This window comes from Drosophila miranda, unplaced genomic scaffold (genome assembly GCF_003369915.1).
Source record: "Drosophila miranda strain MSH22 unplaced genomic scaffold, D.miranda_PacBio2.1 Contig_AX2_pilon, whole genome shotgun sequence".
NCBI lineage: Eukaryota > Metazoa > Arthropoda > Insecta > Diptera > Drosophilidae > Drosophila > Drosophila miranda.
Window position 1 is genome coordinate 467,980 of NW_022881676.1, and position 24,514 is coordinate 492,493.

The 24,514-nt window shown below is 46.1% G+C and overlaps 1 long non-coding RNA gene and 1 pseudogene across 1 annotated transcript; one reads left to right on the plus strand and one right to left on the minus strand.

The window, feature by feature from the left end:
• Nucleotides 1-468: 468 nt before the first annotated feature.
• Nucleotides 469-20,855, minus strand: LOC117195301. The gene is made up of 3 exons (XR_004475035.1): nucleotides 20,845-20,855; nucleotides 8,155-8,157; nucleotides 469-611 (listed from the first exon to the last, which is right to left on the minus strand). It is a non-coding gene; the product is annotated as an uncharacterized LOC117195301 (long non-coding RNA).
• Nucleotides 1,311-1,489, plus strand: LOC117195305 (annotated as a pseudogene).
• Nucleotides 20,856-24,514: the final 3,659 nt, after the last annotated feature.

Genomic DNA, 24,514 nt, shown 5'->3' on the forward strand with positions numbered 1-24,514 from the left:
GGAGTGGAGCCTGCGGCTTAATTTGACTCAACACGGGAAAACTTACCAGGTCCGAACATAAGTGTGTAAGACAGATTGATAGCTCTTTCTCGAATCTATGGTGGTGGTGCATGGCCGTTCTTAGTTCGTGAGTGATTTGTCTGGTTAATTCGATAACGAACGAGACTCAAATATATTAAATAGATATCTTCAGATTATGTGTTGAAGCTTATATAGCCTTCATTCATGTGGCAGTAAAATGTTTATTGTGTTTGAATGTGTTTATATAAGTGGAGCCGTACCTGTTGGTTTGTCCATTATAAGGACACTAGCTTCTTAAATGGACAAATTGCGTCTAGCAATAATGAGATTGAGCAATAACAGTCTGTGATGCCCTTAGATGTCCTGGCTGCACGCGCGCTACAATGAAAGTATCAACGTGTATTTCCTAGACCGAGAGGTCGGGTAAACCGCTGAACCACTTTCATGCTTGGGATTGTGAACTGAAACTGTTCACATGAACTTGGAATTCCCAGTAAGTGTGAGTCATTAACTCGCATTGATTACGTCCCTGCCCTTTGTACACACCGCCCGTCGCTACTACCGATTGAATATTTAGTGAGGTCTCCGGACTGATCACTGTGACGCCTGCGTGTTACGTTGTTTCGCAAAAGTTGACCGAACTTGATTATTTAGAGGAAGTAAAAGTCGTAACAAGGTTTCCGTAGGTGAACCTGCGGAAGGATCATTATTGTATGTTTCTACGTTAACAAAATATATATATATTGCCAATTTACCAAACAAAATATGTTTTTATAAAATCATAATTGTAAAATGAAATATATTCATTGTATATATTATATGTTTATATTAATTATATTGCCAATATACTCATTTAGTAGTACTATACATATGACATCGTGTTCTATGTCTGTAGCAATTAATATATAGAAACATATTGATGATATATTACAATAATATGATTATAAAATCTGTGTGCATATGTACCATAGTATCACGCGTTGCGAATATGTATTGTCTATCATAGTTATGGGCATACATTGGTTAATGCAACAGCCTAAAAAGTACAATGTTGTACTGATTTCAGTTAATACTTTTATATAAATTGATAATTATCAAACAAACCAAAATACATTATATATTATTTAACTATATGGTAATATATCGTTTATATAAAACTAAACATTTCGCAACATTCTTTTAGGATAAAATTAAAATTTATTGAAGAATGATATATGCCATAAAATGCTGTATTTTTAATTCTTTCAATAAAAACATATCTGACAAATAAATGAATAAACAAATTTAATCACTCTAAGCGGTGGATCACTCGGCTCATGGGTCGATGAAGAAGCCAGCAAACTGTGCGTCATCGTGTGAACTGCAGGACACATGAACATCGACATTTTGAACGCATATCGCAGTCCATGCTGTTATGTACTTTAATTAATTTTTTAGTGCTGCTTGGACTACATATGGTTGAGGGTTGTAAGACTATGCTAAATAAGTTGTTTAAAATTTTTCGGAATTTTAAGCACATTGTATATTATGGATATAATACATTCATAATATTGATATTAAATGGAAAACGCATTATCTCTCATTGTTGTATATATTTGTGTGAGAAGAACGAAGAAAAATATTTTTTTTTTGTCCTTTTTGAATCAAATAAATACTGAGGAATGTCTAGCATAAAAAAAATAATTAAAGTTTTTCATCTAGAATTGCCTCTTATTAATGTTTCGAAAGGAAATTTTGTTGTAAATATATATATTTAATATACTTCGTGATGTTCGTTATAAAATACGAATATTATAATGATTTCATTATGAGAACGCTCTATATATAATAATGTAGTGTAATTATCATTATCACAGTCACAAAACTACTCTCATAGAGATCGAACGTGCCTACGCTAACTAAAAGCTCATCGCAAAACCTCGCACAAAGCAGAATCACCAACAACTACCAACAATTATAACTAGAACAGTAACAAACACAAATATTCAATTAAGTGACAACCTAACGGAATCTAAACCAGAGGCGCCGTAATGGGGACCCCCCAGATCGAGGGCCTAGACTCTCTCCCCAAATTGAAACCCTTCTACAAACACCTGGACCGAAATTCGTCAACATCTCGAGAACAGATCCCAACAAAGACCTCAACCTGGTATCCCCCTTTCTCATAAAAAAACAAGTTGACTACACCTGTGGAGGTGAAGTCGAAATCTGCAAAAAAATAAGAAACGGAACAATTTTGATAAAGACGAAAACAAACATACAAGCGAAAAAACTAATACACCTAAAATCTCTTGCAAGCGACATCAACGTCAACGTCACAATACACAACTCTCTTAACTACTCAAAGGGCGTCGTTTACTCTAACGATTTAAGAGGCATTGAAGAAGACGAAATCCAATTAGAACTTGCGCACCAACAGGTGTCCGAAGTAAAGAAAATCTTGAAAAGAGAAAACGGATCTCTTAAAGAGACTGGCGTCTGCATATTAACATTCAACCTACTAACCCTACCGGAGTACATAATGATTGGATACCAAAGAGCCCAAGTCAGGCAATATATACCACTTCCAATGAAATGCAACAATTGCTTCCAGTTTGGACACCTCCAAAAATTCTGCAAAAACAAAAAACTTTGCTTCAATTGCGGAGAGGACTTTCACATTGACACGACCACACAAGAGAAATGTAACAAAACCCAGCACTGCATTAACTGCAATAACGACCAGCACTCTTCGAACCCACATAACTCCACCAGCAAAAAATGCCCTATCTTTATCACTCAATACGAACTCCAAGCAATTAAAACCACAAACAAATGCGACAACAAAACAGCCCTCTCAATACTACGGACACGGAACACAGATAATACACCCCACTTATTCTCTTCAGTCACCAAAACCACACAGGCCTCTACGCATTCCCAACAACAATACACAGCATCACAACATCAACACACAACACCACAACAACAACAACACACAGCATCACAAAAACAACAACACCCCCAGCAAGCATCCACATCCAAACGCCAAACTGTATCGTACTCTGATATCGACTCAGACATAGACAGTAAGATAAATACCCTATCAAATTCCCATAAAAACAGCACAACCTCTAACAATGTAAATATTCTACCACTAACTACCACTAAGCACAGATTAGCAGCAATTAAGGCTGCGGAAAAACTAAAAAGCTCAAGCAGCAAAAAAACAAGACAGAAGAACCCCAATACTGACGCCTTGTGTAGCAACAACTGCTCAATGGAAATAGAATCCGACTAAAACTAACAGATCAAGTAAAAACAACCCAAATAATCAGCACTCAAAAGATAAAAACTTACAAAAATGACTCTGACAATAATCCAATGGAACCTTCGAGGCTACATAAACAACTATAATGAATTACAAATTATTATTAAACAATACCAACCGCATATAATTGCATTACAAGAAACACATTTATTTAATATTCACAATATACCCATTCCCATCAACTTCTCACTTTACGCTAAAAACTACTCACCCAATTTTGGGGAGCAGCAGTCATCATACACAACTCAATCCAATCGAATGAAATACATTTACAAACTGACTTCGATGCAACTGCTATTGAAGTTGAATCGAAGAAAAAATTTAAAATAATTTCTGCATACATATCGCCAAGCCAAAATTTTAACGAAAATAACCTACACAATGTTCTCAGCAACAACTCAAGCTCACTTATTTTAGGTGATTTCAACAGTTGGAGCAAACTTCGGGGCTCACCAAAAAATAACGCAAGAGGCAATACAGTAGCCAAATTCCTAAATAACACCAACTTTATACTCTTAAACGACAAATCCCCCACACACTTTACCACACACAATACATACACACATATTGACCTATCATTTTGCTCTCCAGACTTATTCCAATACGCTAACTGGAAAATCATCGACGACCTTCACGGAAGTGACCATTTCCCTATCCTCATTACACTCTTTAACAATAACAAACAGAATAAAACACAAAACAACCCAATCTTCAAAATAAACTCAGCCATAAACTTTAATACAAAAAACTCGACCTCAAACAATATCAATAAAGAATCATCATGTCTAAATAAAATTCTACTACAAAGCGCCCATCTTACCATCCCACAAACATCAATTAAAACCCATCCCAGAAACGTTCCCTGGTGGAACAATGGACTGCAAACTCTCAACAACGAAAGAAAACAAGCATGGAACAAACTAAAAAAACACATTACAACTACAAACATAATTAGATTTCGAAAAGCAGCGGCAAAATTTAAAAAAGAAATTAAATCTGCCAAAAATAAGTCACTCTCCTCTTTTACTTCAGAAATCCAACCACAAACAAAGACAAGTCAAACCTGGTCAAATATAAGACGCTTTTGTGGACTGAATAATATGAAAAACATCCATACAATTATCCATCCGACCACTTTACAGCCAACTTCAGGATAGAATTTTAAAACACTACAATAATATACTTAATAACTGTATACCCCAAACTTATAAAAATAGGTCTTGTTATACCAATAGCTAAACCCGGCTGCATCAAAACATCAATAACCTTATACCGCCCGATTTCTCTAAACTCTTGCTTCGCAAAAGTTCTAGACAAAATCATAGCCAAGAGGTTGTGGAGGTTTGTTACTACAAACAAACATATACACACAAATCAAGTTGGTTTCAAACGTGGAAAATCAGTTACAGACAATCTAGCGTACTTAGATCATCTGATAACTGATGCATTATCCCACAAACAACATTTGTCAATAGTGTCATTAGATTTCAATAAAGCCTTTGACAAAATTGGACTAAATGCAATAACTACGCAACTCAAGAATGGAATATCGGCCCAAAAATACTTAACTATATTATTAATTTTATGAGCAAGAGAAAAATCGAATGTCGCGTAGCAAACAACCTATCGAGCACTTTTCCTCTGCATAACGGAATCCCCCAGGGATCACCGATATCAGTTATTATATTCTTAATAGCATATAATAAACTAGCAAACCTCATTACTATCCAACGAAATCTCACATTCACAGCCTATGCAGACGATTTTCATATTATTGTCAAATTTAAAAAAAACCAAACCCAAGAAAATTTAAATCTCGATAATCTATTCCAAAAAATCGACGAATGGTGTTCGTTTTCAGGCTCATCCTTATCATTTGATAAATGCAAACACTTACATATATGCCGTAAACATAACTGTAGCGTAGACCACTTAAAAATATTAGGACTCACATTCGATTCAAAATATAGATGGACTAGACACATAGAAGACTTAGCTAGCTCTCTCTCAAACAAAATTAATATAATAAAATGTCTCTCCAGTAACAAGTTCAATTGCAATACGCATACACTAATATCAATCACAAAAGCAATAATAGTTTATAAAATTGACTACGGACTAGTATTTTACGGCAATTCCTCAATAACTTGGCTTAAAAAAATTCAAACCATCCTAAACTGTGCAGTAAGGATAGCTTTGGGAGCATTCAGGACAGCCCCGATTACAAATCTTTTAATGGAAGCTAACATAAACACAGTTGCAGATCGACGTGACTTTCTACAAGCCAAACTAATAAAAAACCTTTACTTTCCAAACAACTCACCTCTTCACAAAATCTCAAAGTCCCTCCAAAGCAGAATCCACTTCAACAACAAAATACCTTCAGCAATAACTTACTCACTACAACATTGCAAAAAACAAAACATAAGCCTTCTCATAAAAACTAAGCTAACTTTCTGGAAATTCCAACCAAATACCATAAATACCGAACTTGAAAAACTAGACAAAAATAATACACACGACTCTATATACCAACAACACTTTCTTACCATCAAAAACCAATTTAATGATCACACCTTTCTGTTTACGGATGGATCAAAAACCATAAGTACCACATCATTTGCAATCACAACGGAAAAAAACACCTTAAAAGTGGGCTTACTACAAAACTGTTCTTCAATTTACTCTGCCGAAATCATAGCCATATTCGAGGCAATACAAAGTGTTAAAGCTATGCGCGGGAAATATATGATATGTTCAGACTCTCTATTATCTCTTCAAGCCATAGGCAACCCCGATAACTTCAACTACTATGAATCTAAAATCTAAAATCTCTTCTAATGCAACTACATCCAAAAATAAAACTACTCTGGATCCCAGGTCATAAAAACATAAAAGGAAATGAACTAGCAGACCAAAAAGCGAAATCAGCTTCAATAATGCCCCTTAAATACACACACAATAACAATATATCAGACATTAATAAACACCTCAAGACAAAAATGCTTAAAAACAAACTTATAAAACTAGAACAAACATCGAACTGGTATCAATTTATCAATCCCAACCAAATAACAGCCGACAAATTCACCAAAAGACTAGACCAAAACACCACATCAAGGATAAAACAAACAAAAATAATTAGACTAAGACTAGGAAATACAAGAATAACTCACCAACATTACCTAGACCCTACCAAAATAAATACTTGTACGCATTGCCTGAACAACGTTCCAGTAACTATAGAACACCTACTCAAAGACTGCCCATCCTCACAACCAACAGACATACGTTTCAAAATCTTCGCTAACAATAATCCGCTGACATTCCTCTCTAACCCAACTAAAACTGAAATAGACCTAATCATAAAATATCTAAAAGAATCCAACTTATATCCATTAATCTAACTCTAATATAAAACCCATGGAATACATCTCACATATAATAAATATAATATAATAAACATAACATAATAACAACATAGCCGAAGGTCATAGTAACCAGTGCTATCACTAATAAGCTAGGTTAATAGTTTTAACTCTAACCTCGCTGTAAATAAATAAATAAATAAATAAATTATCATTATAAATTTTAATATACGTATATACAACCTCAACTCATATTGGACTACCCCCTGAATTTAAGCATATTAATTAGGGGAGGAAAAGAAACTAACCAGGATTTTCTTAGTAGCGGCGAGCGAAAAGAAATCAGTTCAGCACTAAGTCACTTTGTCTATATGGCAAATGTGAGATGCAGTGTATGGAGCGTCAATATTCTAGTATGAGAAATTAACGATTTAAGTCCTTCTTAAATGAGGCCATTTACCCATAGAGGGTGCCAGGCCCGTATAACGTTAATGATTACTAGATGATGTTTCCAAAGAGTCGTGTTGCTTGATAGTGCAGCACTAAGTGGGTGGTAAACTCCATCTAAAACTAAATATAACCATGAGACCGATAGTAAACAAGTACCGTGAGGGAAAGTTGAAAAGAACTCTGAATAGAGAGTTAAACAGTACGTGAAACTGCTTAGAGGTTAAGCCCGATGAAGCTGAATATCCGTTATGGAAAATTCATCACTAAAGTTGTAATATTTAAAAAGTATTATAATAATATTGTGCATTTTTTCCATATAAGGACATTGTAATCTATTAGCATATAACAAATTTATCATAAAATATGACTTATAGTTTATTCAAATTGCATTTTAACATAGAATAAATGTCATTAATTTGATAAAGTGTTGATAAATTAAAATTAATACAGTGCGTTAATTTTTCGAAATTATATAATGGCATAATTATCATCGATTTTTTGTTTATTATATGCATTTGTATGATTAACAATGCGAAAGATTCAGGATACCTTCGGGACCCGTCTTGAAACACGGACCAAGGAGTCTAACATATGTGCAAGTTATTGGGAGATAAACCTAATAGCGTAATTAACTTGACTAATAATGGGATTAGTTTTTTAACTATTTATAGATAATTAACAAAATCCCGGGGCGTTCTATATAGTTATGTATAATAATATTTATATTATTTATGCCTCTAACTGGAACGTACCTTGAGCATATATGCTGTGACCCGAAAGATGGTGAACTATACTTGATCAGGTTGAAGTCAGGGGAAACCCTGATGGAAGACCGAAACAGTTCTGACGTGCAAATCGATTGTCAGAATTGAGTATAGGGCGAAAGACCAATCGAACCATCTAGTAGCTGGTTCCTTCCGAAGTTTCCCTCAGGATAGCTGTGCATTTAATGTTATATAATAATTTATCTGTAAAGCGAATGATTAGAGGCCTTAGGGTCGAAACGATCTTAACCTATTCTCAACTTTAAATGGTAAGAATCTTAATTTCTGATATGAAGTTAAGTTATGATAGTAGTGGGCCACTTTTGTAAGCAGAACTGGGCGTGGATGAACCAACGTAATGTTACGTGCCAAATAACAACTCATGGCAGAAACCATGAAAGCGTTGGTTGCTTAAAACAGCAGGACGGTGATCATGGAAGTCGAAATCCGCTAAGGAGTGTGTAACAACTCACCTGCCGAAGCAACTAGCCCTTAAAATGGATGGCGCTTAAGTTGTATACCTATACATTACCGCTAAAGTAGATGATTTATATTACTTGTGATATAAATTTTGAAACTTTAGTGAGTAGGAAGGTACAATGGTATGCGTAGAAGTGTTTGGCGTAAGCCTTCATGGAGCTGCCATTGGCACAGATCTTGGTGGTAGTAGCAAATCATCGAATGAGACCTTGGAGGAATGAAGCGGAGAAGGGTTTCGTGTGAACAGTGGTTGATCACGAGTTAGTCGGTCCTAAGTTCAAGGCGAAAGCCGAAAATTTTCAAGTAAAAAATCAGTGAGTAATATTGTCAAATCTTTTATGATTTTTAAATACTTGAATAATTTTGAACGAAAGGGAATACGGTTCCAATTCCGTAACCTGTTGAGTATCCGTTTGTTATTAAATATGGGCCTCGTGCTCATCCTGGCAACAGGAACGACCATAAAGAAGCCGTCGAGAGATATCGGAAGAGTTTTCTTTTCTGTTTTATAGCCGTACTACCATGGAAGTCCTTCGCAGAGAGATATGGTAGATGGGCTAGAAGAGCATGACATATACTGTTGTGTCGATATTTTCTCCTCAGACATTGAAAATTTATGGTGGGGACACGCAAACTTCTCAACAGGCCGTACCAATATCCGCAGCTGGTCTCCAAGGTGAAGAGTCTCTAGTCGATAGAATAATGTAAGTAAGGGAAGTCGGCAAATTAGATCCGTAACTTCGGGATAAGCATTGGCTCTGAAGATTGAGATAGTCGGGCTTGATTGGGAAACAATAACATGGTTTATGTGCTCTTTCTGGGTAAATAGGTTAGGTTGACCCGGACGGCCCTCAGAAGGGCCCCACATAGGCCAGTTGTCCGGATAGGGGGGGTATGAACCGTCGCGGCAGTGTTTAGGGGGTTTTGAAGTCCTCGAGGATCGAGGTATTTTTCGCATAGGCCAGTAGTTGCTGTGGCGTCCTCTTGGAGGCATCTTCTAGTGATGCCAGCACTGGCGCGCCCAGGTACTTCCTCCTTGCCCTTAAGAGAGCAGGACAGTTGCAGATGAGATGTTCCAGGGTTTCGTTTGCCCCAGGTTCGTCACATTTCCTACAACTGTCTCTGTTTGTGATGCCTAGTTTTATTGCATGCGCCGCAGCCAGGCAATGGCCCGGTAATATTTCCACTAATAATCTGCAGTCCTTCCGTGGTAGGTGCAGCAGGTAGTGGCTGAGTTTATCATTGCGGTCCTTGCACATGATTTTCGAGGTTCTGCAGGCAGTGGTACTCCTCCACCTACTTTCGGTTTGTGATCCGGCCTGCTTTTCTAGATCGCTTTGCAGCGTTCTAAGGGAGACAGGCACCTTCCTTAGCAAGTAAATCCGCCGTCTCGTTTCCTTCGATGCCCTGGTGGCTCGGAATCCAGTAGATCAACACTGACTTTGTCGCGCTTAGGGTATCTAGTGCCTCCCTGCTCGCCAAGACATTTCTGGAACTGACCGCGGACGACTGCAGCTGTATGAAACCATACAGCGCCGCCCTAGTATACGCGAGCGAGATCTCCAAGTAACGCCACCAAACACTCTCGGAACCACTCCTACTGAAATGTCGAACAGGAAATCCTGGCAGTACTACAGGGGTACCCTCCTGTACTATGCGATGACGATGGAGAGTTTGAGGTGTTGCAATCTATCGTAGATGGAGCGCAGGCCTCGGGTAAGGAAATTACTCTTCAGCGCTTGTCTACTTACCTTTTGCCAAATTTTCCTTCACAGAATGACCACCCCCATTCAAGCGAGACCTCCACGGAGACCTCGAAATAGAGACAAGGTAGGAGACAGCAGTACGCCTTAACACATCGTAACTGGGACAAGCACAAGGTCGATGAAAAAAAGCCATTTTGGATGGAACTGAGGAAACGTCAACTATGCCAAGCCAAAAGTATCATGGGATCTTATTGGAGACAAGTCCATGACACAAGCATGCCCAACATACAGTGATAACGAACACCTCGTTCCGGACGGAACACCACTATGAAGGGGTTTGGTCTCCGATAACACTAGGAGACCTAAGGGTACACAAAGTGTCATTGACGAAGTCTCCGGGGCCTGATGGAATAACTCCAAGAACTGTCAGGAGTATTCATCAGGAATTATGCTCCGCATAATGAACCTGATTCTTTAGTGCGGAAAGATGCCTGTCTCCATCGACAGGCACGAACCATCTTCATCCCGAATATGGCGAATGCTTCTCAGCCGCAAGACTTTCGTCCTATTACGGTGCAGTCTGTTATGGTAAGGATTTTAAATGCCATTTTGGCTTCCCGGTTGACCAGTCGACTGGGATCCGCGTCAGCGAGGTTTCCTTGCCAACGACGGATGTGCTGACAATACGACGATAGTCGACTTAATCTTAAGGATCACCATAAACGTTGTAAATCACTTTATATCGCAAACTTTAGATATAAGCAATGCATTTGACTCGGTGTCTCATGCTGCGGTTATCGCCACGCTAACTGCCTTTGGTGCCCCTAAAGAGTTCGTCGACTACGTACAAAATTCGTACGAGTCTGTGGCACAACGCTCAATGGGACGGATATGGAGATCAGAGGGATTCATACCTGCTCGAGGTGTCAAGCAGGGTGACCCGCTGTCTCCCATAATATTCAACATGATCATAGATCAGTTGCTTAGGTCCTACCCCAATGAGATTGGTGCCACAATCGGTGATCACATAACAAACGCGGCCGCGTTCGCAGATTATATTGTTATATGCGGAAACTCGTTTGGGCCTTCAGAAAATGCTGGACATGACTGTCGACTTTCTGTCTTCAGTCGGGCTTACCCTGAACCCGGATAAATGCTTTACAGTTGGAATAAAGGGGCAACCGAAACAGAAGTGTACTGTGGTCATCCCAGAGACCTTTCGTATAGGTTCGCGCTCGTGTCCGGCATTGAAGCGCTCAGACGAGTGGAAGTATTTAGGCATAAAATTCACTGCACAAGGGAGGACCAGGTACAGTCCAGCCGAAGACCTAGGTCCAAAGCTGTTGAGATTGACAAGGTCCCCCCCTAAAGCCACAACAGAAATTGTTCGCCCTCAGAAGAGTTCTTATCCCACAACTTTATCATAAGCTAACCCTTGGTAGTGTGATGATAGGAGTTCTGAGAAAGTGTGACATACTGGTACGATCGACCGTAAGGAAGTGGTTAGGACTTCCTCTGGACGTGTCAACTGCATTCTTCCATGCTCCTCATATATATGGGGGCCTCGGAATCCCTTCAGTTCGTTGGGTAGCGCCAATGCTACGTATGAAAAGATTGAGCAATATTAAGTGGGCCCACCTCGCGCAATCCGAGGCGGCCAGCTCATTTCTTACCGACGAATTGAATAAGGCCCGGGGTAGAACTCTGGCTGGACTGAGTGAGTTGACAACGCAGACAGAGATCGAAATTGATGGTCGCGGCTTACGTGAAGCGGGACTTTTTCGTCCCCAACACGGCTGGGTGTGTCAGCCCACGCGTTTGCTAACAGGTCAAGACTACCGAAACGGTATCAAGCTGCGAATAAATGCCTTACCATCGAGGTCTCGTACCACGAGAGGCAGAAATGAATTGGAACGGCAATGTCGTGCAGGATGTGGTGCTCCCGAAACAACAAACCACATCCTGCAAAATTGTTACCGTACGCATGGGAGGCGGGTAGCAAGACATAACTGTGTAGTCAACAACCTTAAGAGGATTCTTAAGAGAAGGGCCACACAGTGCACGTCGAACCAAGTTTGCAGCTGGAAACCTCGGTTAGTAAACCAGACCTGGTGTGTATCCGTGACAATCACGCTTGCGTGATTGATGCGCAGATCATAACGATGGACTGTTTCTCGACGATGTGCACCAATCGCAAAGTCGAGAAATATAAAAGACCGGAAGTTATTTCTGCACTGCGGCGAGTGTTTGGAGTGACGGGCAACGTCGAGGTCCTTTCCGCGTTTAACTGGCGTAGAAGATTGATAGCGAAGGGTCTCATCTTCTCCGGTGACAGCAATGTCATCAGCGCCAGAGTTGTAACAGGCGGACTATATTGCTTCAGACAGTTCATGTATCGCGCAGGTTACACTCGAGATTAGCCTATACACTATGTTGGAGAAAAGACGCTTGCTACCTAGGCATAATGTGAAATTAGGTATAAACATCGTGGTTGTAAGACTTGAGGTGGGTTTTTAGTACGTAGGCGTGTAGTCATAAATCGTGCATGCTAGTGGGTTTGGCCTCTACTAGTATCTATGAAGATTTTCCTTCCACAGCGATCAAAAAAAAAAAAAAAAAATAGCCAAATGCCTCGTCATCTAAATAGTGACGTGCATGAATGGATTAACGAGATTCCTACTGTATCTATCTACAATTGCTCCTGTGCCGTCCTGGAAGCTTTCCAATTCGCGCTGGCGATTGTTCGAGAGGAAGTGGTAAGGGAGTCAGCCGAATTGCCGGAAGACATCGCCGAATCGCCGTTGGACAACCAAGTGTCTGCACTGCGCTCTGTAGTGCACAGTGTGTGCGACAGAGTGCTGGGACGCAGCACACCGAGAGCGCGAGAAAAGTAGTTTGGTGGACTGCCGAACTACACTCCAAACGCCGAGAGGTCAGGAGACTGCGGCGAAAGCTCCAGAACGCTCGTCGGCACGAGACCGACGCAGCAGAGGAACTTGTGGTCGCGTTGAGGATCTCCTCAGCGCAGTACAAGAAGCTCATCCTGAGAACGAAGGAAGACAACTGGCGACGCGGATTTGCCGAGGCCGCAAAAAGAGCACGGAGATTGGATGCCTTCTGGTCTGATGAGCTCGTGAGGTAGCTCAAAGGGGCCTAGCTGAGGCCACCGGACGGGTCGCGGGTTGCGGATAGCGAACGGCCTACCTCGGAAGGTCAGCTGCGAATAAGCGGGCATCCCTCACGGGAGAGTACCGAAATAAGCAGTCCCGGACAGCCAGCGGGTGTTAGCTAGGTGGCAGCACTGACGATGCGCTTGTGGTGCCGCCTCAATAAGTAGCTCACACACTCCCATCCATACACAATACCTACCCACATCCCAACCCCACACCCACCTCACACCGGGCCGGACTAAGTGTGTTACTCGACCCGTGCCGAGAGTCAGCCTGGCTGGGGGCCCGGTATAAAAACTAGCCCAGTCGCTAACGGAGGCTCAGGGACTTGGCAGCCCCCTGTTCTAATGATGCCTTACCCGGGCAACGTGGATCTCTGCCCGGGCTGACCTTTCCCTTTCTCTGCATCTCGTGGAACAGGATGTACAATAACAAGAACAAAAACCAAAAAACTAACAAAAAAACAAATGAGTGCGGCGCTCCCAAATGCCAACTGGAGCAATCCCAAGCTCGGAAAGGCAGCGGCCCAAAGGCCTGGCCCAACCGGCTCTATAGTAGGGAATACCTGCAAGGTGGAAGGAAAGCTAAGCAATATTGCGGCTGCCCGACCTTCTGGTAAAGCGGAGGGGGTTGACTTGCCGTCGACAAGCGCCCAAGCCAGACGCTACACATATGCGAAAAGAGGAGTGCAGGGCACATACTCCGTCGGTAACACGCCAGCAGTGAAGCCGGCCCATCAGCCGACTGGCTGAAGAAGGTGGAATGGGCTTCGGCCGTGCTCCCGGAGTTCACCTTAGAACAGAAAAAGGTGACTCCCCAAGCCAAGAGGCAGCGCTCGCAGGAGACACCGGGACCGGTAGCAAAGCGCTCCAGAGTGCTGCCAAATGTCTCCTTTGCGCAGATTGCCAAGGAGAGGACGCTAATTGGTGTCCTCGACAGAGCAGCGCAGAGGGTAGAATCCCAAGGAGTCAGTGGAAGTGGGTGGAAGTGGCATTGGCCGACCGCTGCTTCGACCTCCTCGACAAAGACCCTGGACCTCCGCCAGTCTGCAAGGACCAGGGTGGTTCCAGGGCAATGTTAAGATAATTGCCTGCGAAGACGAGCGCTCTGTAAAGCTTTATAAAGCGGCGGTAGCGCAGGTCGGCGAGGTCTATGCTGGGGCGAAACTCGTCGCAGTCGACTGGAGCGAGGTGCCCAGCAGACCGAGGGCCAGAATTTGGGTGCCGGCTACCTTTAAGGAGCCAGAACGCATCCTCAAGATGCTGCAGAGATGCAACCCAGGACTACCAACCTCAGATTGGAAGGTAGCCAAGGTTGAGACGACACAAGGGCCGACTAACCAGGCAGTGCTCGTTCTCAATAAAGAGTCGCTGGCCCCGATAGAGGCAGCAAAAGGAGAGCTAAACTTCTGCTTCAGCTCGGTCACCATCAAGGTGTACAAATCGGACGCGGCGGCCGCGGCGCTTCCTGTCGTCAACCCAGACGTGCAGGATGTCGCTGCGGAGATCGAAGCGCCTGACGACGAGCTGGAGCCAGACAAGGAAAGCTTCTCCTCAGAGACAGAGCTGATGCTCGACTTTGAGTCAATGTGCCGAGAGAGAGTCTCAGATGACTCGGACGCGGACATCACGGTGGTGGAGAATCTTGAAGATGGTCCTAAGGATCCTTCAAATAAATCTCCACCACTGTAAAGCAGCATCGGCTGCTCTCATACTCCGCCTAGACGCAAGCGGAGCCGACGTAGTCCTGATCCAGGAGCCTTGGGTGGTAGGAGGCAAGGTCTGTGGATTGGGACGAGGGAATACAAGATCATTGTATCCCAAAATGAAGGTAAAATCTGTACCTGCATACTTGCTAGAAAGCACCTAAATATCTTTCTGCTCCATAATTATAGCGATGGCGATAACACGGCGGTAAGCCTAGAACTAAAATGGAATCATCTCAGGCTGGTGGCTTCCTATATGGCCCACTAGGAGGATGATCCTCCGAACGACCTTGCTCGCAAAATAGCCAGCGACAGCGAAAGGACGGACAAAGACCTACTTATAGGTTGCGATGCCAACGCCCACCACACCCAATGGGGAAGCACGGACACGAATGTAAGGGGTGAGTCACTGTTCAGCTTCATCCTGAACTCAAATTTATTCATATGCAATCGGGTGACGACCCCACATTTATAATTAAAAATCGGCAGGAGGTCATTGACCTCACGCTAGTGTCAAGCAAACTGCTGGACACAATCAAGAGCTGGAGAGTCCTAGGAGACCACTCCTTCTCGGACCACAGGTATATCGAGACGATATTATCCTTCGATATTCCCAAACCAACCGACTATATCTACCCCAGAAAAGCCAACTGGGAAAAATATAACACAACCCTGGAGGAGCTACTCCCTCCTAACGCCCCTAATTTCCCGAACACTGAAGACAACCTAAACCGTCTTGTGAACAGGTTTACGGATGCGTGCAACAAAGCCTTCAAGGCAGCATGCCCTTCTACCAGACCAAGGGGGAAAAAAGGGGGGGAAACCAAAGGGGGAAACCCCCTGGTGGTCTAAGCAACTAGACACCCTTCGTAGAACTTGTAGGACTCTATTCAATAGAGCCACAAGAACTAAGGAGGATACTCACTGGGCAGACTATAAAACCAGTCTAGCACTATACAAAAAGGAAAAGAGGAAGGCTAAAAGAGCCTCCTGGCAAAAATTTTGCTCCGAAATCGAGGAAACTTCGGAGGCCGCAAGACTCCGGAAAGTTCTCTCAAAAACTACCCCCTCGGTAGGTTACCTCAAAACGAATGATGGCACGTGGACCAACTCTAGTGAGGAGTCCCTACACATTCTTCTCGACACGCATTTCCCCGGATGCACATCCACCGAGCCGTCACACCTCCCAGGAGAGGATCGGTAGAATCGATGGACCATATCCTTACAAAACGGAACATAAGTTGGGCAGTAAATAGCTTAACCCGTTTAAATCGCCAGGCCCGGACCAGGTAATCCCGGCCCAACTTCAGAAGGCCGGGGAGACGGCCATCAACTGGCTACATAGTATCTTCAGGAAGATACTGGCGGTATGTACAATACCGCAAGCGTGGCTTAAGGCTAGGATAGTTTTCATCCCTAAAGCAGGCAAAGCCTCACACTCAACCCCGAAAGACTTTAGACCAATCAGTTTATCGTCTTTCCTACTCAAAACCTTTGAGAGACTTATCGGGTTACAATTACGGACTACCATAAGTCCCCAGCTGTACTCAAGTGCGCAGCATGCCTACCGGAAAGGAAAATCCACGGAAACGGCACTTCACGAAGTGATCTCGAGTGTAGAAAAATCCCTGCATCTCAAAGAATACTCACTAATAGCTTTTCTCGATATCGAAGAAGCCTTCAACAACGTCACACCGGGCGCCATTACAGAAGCCCTGACTGACCTGGGGGTGGACCGTCACTTGGTGATGCTCATTGATCAATTGCTCATACGCAGGACGGTGACATCATCGATGGGATCGTCCACCCAGTCTAGGTATGTCAACAGAGGAACCCCGCAAGGGGTAGTTCTGTCTCCTCTTCTATGGAACATTGCAGTCAATAAGATTCTATGCGACCTGGAAGAGGGGGGCTGTAAAGTAGTGGCATACGCGGATGACGTTGCAATTATCTTTGCGGGAAATACCCCCAAACACTATGCGACCTAATGACCGCAAAGCTTGCTCGATTGTCCGAATGGACAGAATCGCGCGGATTGGGACTAAATCCCTCGAAAACGGAACTCGTGTTATTCACAAAAAAAATACAAGGTCCCGCCCCTCAACCCCCCAACACTAAACGGATACAGGCTCTCCTTCAGCGACAGTGCCAGTTACTTAGGGTTGGTAATTGACAAAAAGCTTAGCTGGAACCTGAATGTCAAGGATAGAGTGAGGAAGGCAACGACAGCACTCTATACTTGCAAAAAAGCTATCGGCCTAAAGTGGGGCATGAACCCAAGCATAGTCCGATGGATATATCTGGCAATAGTCAGACCTATAATACTCTACGGAGTTACTGTCTGGTGGCCTGCCCTAAAAAAAGGACAATCACCAATCAGCTGGGCAAGGTTCAGCGAACAGCCGCCCTCTGCATCAGTGGAGCTCTTCGAACTACACCAAATGATGCGCTAAACGCCATGTTATGCCTTCAGTGCCTTGACTTTGCAGGAAAGGAGCGGGCAGAAATGGCAGCAATACGTCTTAGGACTCTGAACAATGGGTACCCCAGAACATAGGTCACTCATCTATACTAAATAAAAACAACATGGTCCCAGCAAGAACGGACTATCAAGTTCCAATGGAGCACACGGAGACTCCATTCAGCATAATCATCCCTCATAGAGACGATTGGCTCGAGGACTCCCCGGCCCAGACGGGCCATAAGCATCTTCACGGATGGCTCAAAACTGGACGGCAGGGTTGGAGGAGGAATCTACTCTGAACAACTTAACATAAGGCAATCTTTCAGGCTTCCGGATCACTGTAGCGTCTTCCAAGCGATAGTTACAGCAATCAGGGAGGCTCTGTACTGCCTTCACACGGTTACCACCACGGCAACCAATCTAAACATCTACAGCGACAGCCAAGCTGCGATCAGATCACTTAACGCGATCTCCTCGAACTCGGCTACTGTGGCGAAGTGCCGCAGATCTCTTCACGAGATGGCTCAGCAATTTGCTATCAGCCTTATATGGGTCCCGGGCCACCGGGATATCGAGGGCAACTGCATAGCGGACGAGCTGGCCAGATCTGGCACTACAACCCCCCTTCTCCAAGATAAGGAGGATATTTTTATGCCTATGGCCACCTTCAAGCTCATCATAAAGGAGCAGTACACGCGACTGATAGACAACAAGTGGCAAATAGGGCCACGTTGTCGCACAGCTCGGCAAACATGGCCGACCATAGATAAGAAGCGCACCTCAGAGCTCTGCAAACAGGGAAAGGTGCAGCGCAGTCATACGTTCCCTCACAGGACACTGGCTAGTAGGCACCCACGCAAACAGGCTGGGTGCCCCATACAATGATTTCTGCCGCAGCTGCAGAGACGAGGACGAGGAGGAAACAGTGGAACACCTGTTCTGTGCCTGTCCAGCTCTCAGCAGAAGGAGGCTGCATCACTTGGGCTCTGCCTTTCTGAACGACATCTCGGAGATGTCCACGCTATGTCCCAGAAAGATCGTCAACTTTATAAGGGCATCTGGATGGGACAACTGTTGACATGAAGTCTCATCTGCAGGGAGGAATGATCCCAAGCGGTATCACAACGGGCCGAAACCGGCCTAAGTGTGCTGGGCTCCGAGCGAGCTTGGCGGCCGTCTCTACCTAACCTAACCTAACCTTGGATGCCTTCGAACGGATGGTAGGCTGGTCGCAACATGGCGCGACTGTGCGGGTGTGCTCCATCGCAACTTTTTTCCTGTTGCGGAGTCGAATGCACACATTGCCATCCCGATTGAGGCTCCACCGGCCCTCGAAGCTTTCGAGGTTGATGCATGCGTCGCCAGGTTGAAGAGCAGCTCCCGGCATGGACGGCATCACAGGTGCCATTTGCAAGGCATTGTGGCGTGCCATCCCTCAGCACATGACAGCGATGTATTCCCGCTGCCTGGAGACAGGGTACTTCCCAACGGAATGGAAGCATCCTAGGGTGGTTCCACTCCTGAAGGACCCGATAAGGACCGGACCGATCCTACCTCATATCGGGGTATCTGTCTGTTGCCAGTGCTGGGCAAAGTGCTTGAGGGCATCATGGTAAATCGTCTGAAGGACACCATTCCGGATGGCTGCAGATGGCAATTTGGCTTTCGCCAAGGACGTTGTGTGGAAGATGCTTGGAAACACGTCGTGAGTACTGTTTCGGCCAGCCGGTCAAAATACGTGCTCGGAGTCTTCGTGGACTTCAAGGGAGCCTTCGACAACGTCGAGTGGAATGCTGCACTACGCCGCCTCCTTGAGCTGGGATGCCGAGAAGCAAGCTTGTGGCGAAGTTTCTTCTCCGGCCGGTGTGCGAGCATCGTCAGTAGGCATGGAGTAGCCACTGTTCCGGTGACACGAGGTTGCCCGCAGGGTCCATAAGTGGTCCATTTATATGGAACATCTTAATGACGTGTTGCTCCAGCGCTTAGAGCCCCTTGGTGCGCTCAGCGCGTATGCTGACGACTTGCTCCTCCTCATCGAAGGGAATGCCCGATCAGAGCTCGAACAAAAAGGAGGTGAGTTAATGTCTATCGTAGGCGCTTGGGAGTTGAAGTCGGCGTTGCCGTTTCAACTAGCAAGACGGCGATCATGCTGCTCAAAGGCATACTTAGACGGCCGCCAGTGGTACGGTTTGCTGGAGCAAGCCTGCCATATAAGCGCAAGTATCGGTACCTAGGCATCACGGTCGGCGAGCGGTTGAGTTTTCTCCCGCACATCACGGGCTTGCGTGATAAGCTGACCGGAGTCGTAGGGCATTGTCGCGCGTACTGCGGGTCGACTGGGGACTCAGTCCCCGCGCAAAGCGGACAATATATGCCGGACTCATGGTGCCCTGTGCACTATTTGGTGCCTCGGTTTGGTCTGTCGTGACGACGACGCAAGTGGTTGCCAGGAGGCATCTGCTTGCGTGCCAAAGGATCATCCTGATTGGATGCCTACCGGTATGCCGAACAGTGTCCACCATGGCGCTGCAAGTAGTAGCTGAAGCCTCCCCGTTTGATATGGTTGCCAGACGCCTGGCAATCAGCTTCAAACTGAAGCGTGACTACCCGCTGGAGGAGAGCGATTGGCTGTACGGCGAAGATTTGGCAAATCTTAGCTGGAAGCAGAAAATGGCGCGACTAGACGAATCACTGTTGTGCGAGTGCAACGCAGATGGGATGATGGTGACTCCCCAGGTCGGGTGACGCACCGCTTCATCCCGCACGCAGGCTTCGTCTACAGCGAACGAAGGTTTGGCTTCACGCTGCGCGCCAGATTTCTGCTGACGGGCCACGGATCGCTCAATGCATTTCTGCATGGAAGAAGCCTTAGCGACACGCCAGCATGTCTATGCGGCGCAGAACGCGAGGATTGGCAGCACTTCCTATGTGCTTTTCCCCTCTATGAAGACTTGCGAGACCTCGATGGACTTGGAGTGCAGTACACGGATGGCGACTGGACCTTCTCCGATGTGACAGCTTCTCAGGAGAGATTGCGGACTCTCGACATATTCGCCGGACTGGCGTTCTCCAGGCGACAGCAGCTGCTGAACGCGGAAACGGCGCACGGGCTGGGTGGATTCCCTATCCAGCCGGTCGGGGCTAAAAGGGAGGATCGAGCTGAGTCCTTAAGATCGGTACCACGGGTTGTGCAGTTCCAAGGCTGCACATTGAGGTCGGCCCCTAGTGGGAGTATCGTGGTGGCTGTGGTTGATACCCAAACGTTACGCGGGGAGAGTCGCTAGGCTCCTCGTGGAGTTGCGCTCTCAACCTGGTGCCGAGACCCATATATCGGAAGACGTGTTAGATACACCTCGCCCCTCACCAAGGGGATTGTATGCCCGACCAGGATACTTTGAATTGGTACCGGAAGAGTCGCTATGTACATAGCAAAGAAGCTTCTTTTTAGGGCGCTAACTGGCGCATGTACCAGGTTCCTGCGTTTGTAGCGGTGGTGCGTGATGGCGTGATATATGTATATATATTGCACTAATCGAGGCTAAGCCGCAAATACACATTAGACGCCGTGGTTGAAGTCCCTCCCTGAGGAACCGCCACGTAAAATAAAGCTGAGAGAACAGATTCATTCTGTCCCTATCTACTCACTTTGTTTCTGAATGTCGTTAGGAGCAGACGTGTTTTTCTGGTGTCGCTTGCCGAAGCCAAAATTTTCGTTTTCTGTTTTGTGCGGTGCTTCTTTCGTTGACCGAAACCGGTTTTTAGGGCGCTAGCGTGTGCCTGTGTTTGCGTGTGTGTGTGAAATTTCTATTTATAGTGTGAAGGCATAAGCCTCCACAACACTGCCCACGACACCATCCCCTGAAGGGACCGCCCCGACGGCTTGTTATCTAATTTCATTATTATCTCAGTTCATTATCACTAGTATCCGATTTTATTACTTCTATTATTATTAGTATTACCAAGACAAACAACAATGAATCCTTATTTTCACCCATTAAAGTAAGAAATAGGCTAAGAAACCCCAAAACAGTAGGCCTTTTTACTTATTAGAACTAAGAGAACCAACACGTAAGAGAGACGCACACTACGGCCACGCAGCGAAGAGAGACGCACACCACGGCTATACGAAGGCGAAGAGAACCAACACGAAAGAGATACGCTCTTACGCCCACGCAGCCAACGCAAGGAAGAGAACGGCTATACGCAGACGAAAAGAGACAACATGAAAGAGAGCGAAGCGGCAGAGAAGCCGCCGATCGGTCTTACGCCCACGCAGCCGAGGAAAAGAGCCGACGGCGAAGCAGCAATACACACACGCAGCCACACATGGCTGGCATGCGTTTGAGTTTGAGACACGCGTTTGAGTGTTTTCCAAGTGCGGTTGTGTTTATCGCGAGCTCCAAGTTTTCCGGCAAAAAAAATCCGCGCCACGCCTGGCAACTGAAAGGAAAGCTGTTAAGAGCAGGTCACTGAAGCACCGGTACGTACTGCGTATGAAATCGGCCCTCGCCGACCACCCGTTCTGTTGCAGGGGCATATCCAGTGCGCTCCGTGCAGGAGGGGGAGAGGGTGAACTCTTGTTGGCGCCTTCCGCTATACACATTGTTGGTGGATTTGTACCAAAACAATTTTCTCACTCAAATTTTTCTTTCTTTTTCTGTTTACGGTTCTCGCCGGGAGCCTCCCACTCAGCAGCTGATCACTGAGCTGCCAGTCAGGTGATCGCGCAGGGTGGCAACTTCGACGGTGTTGCCGGACAGCCTCGTACGGAACAGGGCTGCCGGAGTGCCGGAGCAGAGCTACGCGCCAAACGAAATTTGAAATTTCAAATTAAAATCGACCCAGAATTAACTGGAACATCGAGCAAAGGAATGGAAGAGGACGAAAACCTGGCTTTCATGAAGGGCAGCAAGCTCGCCCGATCGCCAGCAGCTGCGTCAGCTCCAGGAGCAGAGTTACAGAGCATGGACCCGGACGCCCGGGAGACCCCTAAGAGGTACGGGACCCAGCCAGCCCAGAGAGTTTGCAAAGAAAAACGCCGCCTAAGAGAAATAAGGCCTGCCAGGAGGCAACCTGCCTCGAAAACCTCCAAGAGCTGGGAAATATCTTGGATGAAGTCCATAGCAGAATGATGGATAAGAATACGCGCCACATCAACATGGCGACGAGAAACATGTTCGTGCGAATGAAGGAGCTTCACACGAGCATCAATGAAGCAAGCCAAGCATCAGCAACGGGCAGAAGCGCCAGGCAGGAAGGCCTCAACGCCGCAGTCCTGTGCTCAAAATGCTCACAGAGCACCAAGAGCATGAGCATGGACAAAGAGCGGCAGATAACGACAGTCTGGAAGAAGGATGCCGCGGCGCAAACGGAGCCGTGGCGTAGGCTAAGCCAGCCACTGGTGGATCCCCCCTCCCCCCACGCGCCCAAGGCAGCCAAAAGGCGCCAAAGCAACCAGGAGGCCGCAGAAGAAAGCCCCGTTGCCGCCACAAGAAGACTTGGCGACGCCCAGCGTTATGAGCCAGACTAAGAGGAAACCACACCGCCCGGACGCCGTGGTCGTCGAGGCGAAAGGAAAAACCTACAGCGAGGTGCTGGCCCTGGTTACCCGGAGAGAAGACGGTCAGCTTCAGGACCTGAGTACGAGCGTCAACAAGGTCCGCCGTACCGCAAAAGGTAACCTGCCCCTTGAGCTGAACAGAGGCGATAAAGAAAGCGCAACAAGGATTAAGGAGAGCCTCGAATCGGTACTGGATGGAGTAGCGGAGGTAGGAGCCCTTTCCGAAGACACGAGGACGAGGGTGCTAGCGATCAGCGACCTGGACCCGCTAGTAACCGCGGAGGACCTTGTCAAGGCCTTAGCGGAACAATTTGCCATCAAAGCCGACTCGGTGAATGTGAGAAGCCTACGCCCATCATACCGGGACACCCAGACTGCCGTAATTGGACTGCCGAGCAAGGATGCTCAAGTGGTCCTCGGCAAGGGCAAGGTCAAGGTGGGATGGACGGTATGTAAGATCAAAGAGAAGGACTCGCAGCCTAGGTGCTACAAGTGCTTGGAGATTGGGCACATTGCGCCAAACTGCCATAGTGCGGTGGACCGAACTGGGTGCTGCATTCGCTGCGGCGTCAATGGCACAAGATAGCAGACTGTCCAAACAAGGCAACCTGCTTCGTCTGCGCCGGGAGAGGCCGAGAGGACAGAGGCCATCAATCGGGAAGCCGGCAGTGTCCCTTCTCGAAGCTAGGAGAGGTAGCCGGAACAAGAGGATGGAAGTGATCCAGCTCAATCTGAATCACTGTAGGGCCGCACAGGACCTGCTCCTGCAGACGGTGAGAGAACTCAAATCGGACCAGGCCATACTCAGCGAGCCGTACAAATCAGGTGACAACGAATCCTGGACGACCGACAGAACAGGGAAGGCATCCCTGTGGGCATGTGGAGGCGATCCCTGCAAGCTCAGCAATGTGCTGGCAGGAGACGGATTTGTGCGCGCGAGAGCTGGCAACCTATGGGTATACAGCTGCTACCTAGCGCCCAGTCTACCCCTCGAGTCCTTCGCCCGAATCATTGAGGAACTAGCTGAAGACGCAAGAAACCGCGGGCAGTCCTAATCGCCGGGACTTCAACGAGTGGGCACACGAGTGGGGCTGTCAAGTCACCAACGCAAGAGGCCGAATCCTGCTAGAAACTTTAGCATCGCTAGACCTAGCGCTGCTGAACGAGGGCTCCCAGCAAACCTTCTGCAGGGGTAGCGCTGGGTCAATCATTGACCTAACGTTCGCGAGCCCTTCGCAGCTGCGCAATGCAAGGTGGTGAATAGGAGACGTGTACACCGGTAGCGACCACGAAGCCATAGTATGCACCATTGGCGAACGCCCCAGACCCAGCAGATCAAGCGCGAGGAGCAAAGCCTACATCGTGGACACGCTCAACACCAGCTCTCTGGCTAGAAGCCTCGAGACGTGGAAGGCCCTCGGGGACACAAGTGCCAACGAATCGGCCAACCAGCTCGCCTTGCGAATGGAGGAGGCCTGTGACAGGAGCATGAGACAGCGGAAGCCATTCATGCGGC